Source organism: Anopheles ziemanni (assembly GCF_943734765.1).
Source record: "Anopheles ziemanni chromosome X unlocalized genomic scaffold, idAnoZiCoDA_A2_x.2 X_unloc_21, whole genome shotgun sequence".
In the NCBI taxonomy this organism is placed as follows: domain Eukaryota; kingdom Metazoa; phylum Arthropoda; class Insecta; order Diptera; family Culicidae; genus Anopheles; species Anopheles ziemanni.
The window spans coordinates 115001-118690 of NW_026689787.1; the positions used below are offsets into that span (position 1 = coordinate 115001).

At 46.8% G+C, this 3690-nt stretch overlaps 1 non-coding gene across 1 annotated transcript; it reads right to left on the reverse strand.

The window, feature by feature from the left end:
* Positions 1–241: 241 nt before the first annotated feature.
* On the reverse strand, positions 242–396 carry LOC131291968 (5.8S ribosomal RNA). The gene has a single exon (XR_009189697.1). It is a non-coding gene; the product is annotated as a 5.8S ribosomal RNA (ribosomal RNA).
* Between the last annotated feature and the right edge of the window lie 3294 nt (positions 397–3690).

A 3690-nucleotide genomic window follows, 5' to 3' on the forward strand; every position in this document is an offset into this window, starting at 1 on the left:
AAGCTGAAGCTAGACATCAGTAAACACCACCACAGACACCACAAGCACGCCTTCTCCTCGTACTTCCGCCTCACGCGGGAACACGGACGCTCTAAATACTTTGAATTCCAATGCCAGTATATTGTAAACCACGGGTTCTTTAATGCTAGCGGGTCGTCGCGACCCTAGTTAACATCATGGTGCACGTCTCGTGACGGGTGTCACGGCGTAGTTAAATGTATGCGATACATTTCTCAAATATAAGCGCTCAGTCATCTGTACATCATGGTAGGTTCCCACGACGTGCAATATGCGTTCAACTTATCAATGTTCATGTGTCCTGCAGTTCACATTATGACGCGCAGTTAGCTGCGGTCTTCATCGATCCATGAGCCGAGTGATCCACTGCCGAGGGTGACTAACTTGCGTAAGCCGCCGCTGTGCGCGTATACCCGTTCCCCGTAGGGAGGAGCAAGCCGCCGCTTAGAGACGAAGCATAAAGTGTCCTCATTCCACATAGGGCAAGCTGGATGAATCCATTTTACCCAGGACGGCCGAAGCGGCGTGGACCAGGGGAGAACTGAACCTTATACTTCACACCACAGTAAGTCTACGTGTCCTCTTCCACATAGGGCAAGCTAGAACTAACTATCTTACCCAGGACTGCCGAAGCAGCGTGGACCAGGGGAGGAACACACTTTTCATGGAAACGTAAGGCATCCATGACTGCCATAACGTAAGCCGCCGCTGTGCGCGTATACCCGTTCCCCGTAGGGAGGAGCAAGCCGCCGCTTAGAGACGAAACATAAAGTGTCCTCATTCCACATAGGGCAAGCTGGATGAATCCATTTTACCCAGGACGGCCGAAGCGGCGTGGACCAGGGGAGAACTGAACTTTATGCTTCACACCACAGTAAGTCTTCGTGTCCTCTTCCACATAGGGCAAGCTAGAACTAACTATCTTACCCAGGACTGCCGAAGCAGCGTGGACCAGGGGAGGAACACACTTTTCATAGAAACGTAAGGCATCCATGACTGCCATAGTGCGTAAGCCGCCGCTGTGCGCGTAAACCCGTTCCCCGTAGGGAGGAGTCAAGCCGCCGCTTAGAGACGAAGTATTAAGTGTCCTCTTCCACATAGGGCAAGCTAGAATGAACTATCTTACCCAGGACCGCCGAAGCAGCGTGGACCAGGGGAGAACTGAACTTTATACTTCACACCACAGTATTGAGTAATGTGCCCTCTTCCACATAGGGCAAGCTGGAATGTTCCATTTTACCCAGGACGGCCGAAGCGGCGTGGACCAGTGGAGGACTACACAATCATGAGGTTTGATATCGACTTGTGTGTTTCAATAGGGTACCGATGGTATGTTTTGAACCGATTTGATTTAGCCATTCTGAAGTCATCACTTGGTTGAAGCGCTGAACTAGGGAGGGGCATCGTTTACATATATATTGGTTTTCGCATGCTCTACTAGGTTAATGTCATAGGGTTGGCTATCGAGCATGCCCAAGTGATGACTTGATTGTGTGCTTGCTTGAATTCTTCACATTTCATACCATCGGTTAGTTGTCGAATCATTCCTCGATCATAACCTTCGTTCTTGGTTCATGTATGCTCTCTTCCACATAGGGCAAGCTAGAATTAACTATCTTACCCAGGACCGCCGAAGCAGCGTGGACCAGGGGAGAACTATACTTTGTCTTGTATGCCCTCTTCCACATGGGGCAAGCTAGAATGAACTATCTTACCCAGGACCGCCGGAGCAGCGTGGACCAGTGGAGGACTATACTTTGTTCATAACACCACAGTATTGAGTAATGTGCCCTCTTCCACATAGGGCAAGCTAGAATGAACTATCTTACCCAGGACCGCCGAAGCGGCGTGGACCAGTGGAGGACTACACAATCATGAGGTTTGATATCGACTTGTGTGTTTCAATAGGGTACCGATGGTATGTTTTGAACCGATTTGATTTAGCCATTCTGAAGTCATCACTTGGTTGAAGCGCTGAACTAGGGAGGGGCATCGTTTACATATATATTGGTTTTTGCATGCTCTACTAGGTTAATGTCATGAGTATCCCATATAATCCCTGTACTATACTTGTATAGTGACATCTTGTTACGGTCTTGAGTCTCAACCCGCAGGTTCGGACTACTTAGTGTTTGATCGAATATAATATGGCAACTTGTGCCTAAGTCTCAACCCGCAGGTTCGGACTTCTGTTTATTTGGCCAATGTATGTATAAGGCAACTTGTGCCTAAGTCTCAACCCGCAGGTTCGGACTTGTGTATTTGTTCGAAGTCATGTATAAGGCAACGTGTGCCTAAGTCTCAACCCGCAGGTTCGGACTTGTTAGTGTTTCGTCAACTTTCATATGGCAACTTGTGCCTAAGTCTCAACCCGCAGGTTCGGACTTGTGTATTTGTTCGAAGTCATGTATAAGGCAACTTGTGCCTAAGTCTCAACCCGCAGGTTCGGACTTGTGTATTTGTTCGAAGTCATGTATAAGGCAACGTGTGCCTAAGTCTCAACCCGCAGGTTCGGACTTGTTAGTGTTTCGTCAACTTTCATATGGCAACTTGTGCCTAAGTCTCAACCCGCAGGTTCGGACTTGTGTATTTGTTCGAAGTCATGTATAAGGCAACTTGTGCCTAAGTCTCAACCCGCAGGTTCGGACTTGTGTATTTGTTCGCCTAGGTAGTTTGCCTTGCTTGATGTGGTAACTTTTTAGTGTAGTTCTGACATCCCAATTTTGGGACTTAGCCGATTTTTCATGTATTTCCATATGACCCTTAGGGTCCCTTTCTTCATACAAGCTTGCCTAGGGCGATCGGTCAAAACTTGTCTTACTATTCGATTGGTCTTCGCACTTTCACCCTAGGCAGTTTGCCTAGGTGTAGCTTCTTGATGAGGCCAAAACCCAAAATAAGGGGGTTCGGCCGACCCAAAAACCTACCCTGTCTAAACTACACTAACCAGATTTTTCAGGGTCCTCAGCGCCATACAACTTTGCCTAGGTCACTTGTTCTATTGACTTAGGCCATCCGACTTGGTCCGTGTTTCTTCCTAGGGTTCACCTAGGTACTTTGCCTTGCTTGGTGTGGTAACTTTTTAGTGTAGTTCTGACATCCCCATTTTGGGACTTAGCCGATTTTTCGTAAAATACCATATGACCCATCAGGGTCCTTTGCTTCATATAAGTTTGCCTTGCTTGGTATGGTAACATTTGAGTGTAGTTCTGACATCATCATTTTGGGACTTAGCCGATTTTTCGTAAAATACCATATGACCCATATGGGTCCTTTGCTTCATATAAGTTTGCCTTGCTTGGTGTGGTAACTTTTTAGTGTAGTTCTGACATCCCCATTTTGGGACTTAGCCGATTTTTCGTAAAATACCATATGACCCATCAGGGTCCTTGCCTTCATATAAGTTTGCCTTGCTTGGTGTGGTAACATTTGAGTGTAGTTCTGACATCATCATTTTGGGACTTAGCCGATTTTTCGTAAAATACCATATGACCCATATGGGTCCTTTGCTTCATATAAGTTTGCCTTGCTTGGTGTGGTAACATTTGAGTGTAGTTCTGACATCCCCATTTTGGGACTTAGCCGATTTTTCGTAAAATACCATATGACCCATCAGGGTCCTTGCCTTCATATAAGTTTGCCTTGCTTGGTGTGGTAACATTTGAGTGTAGT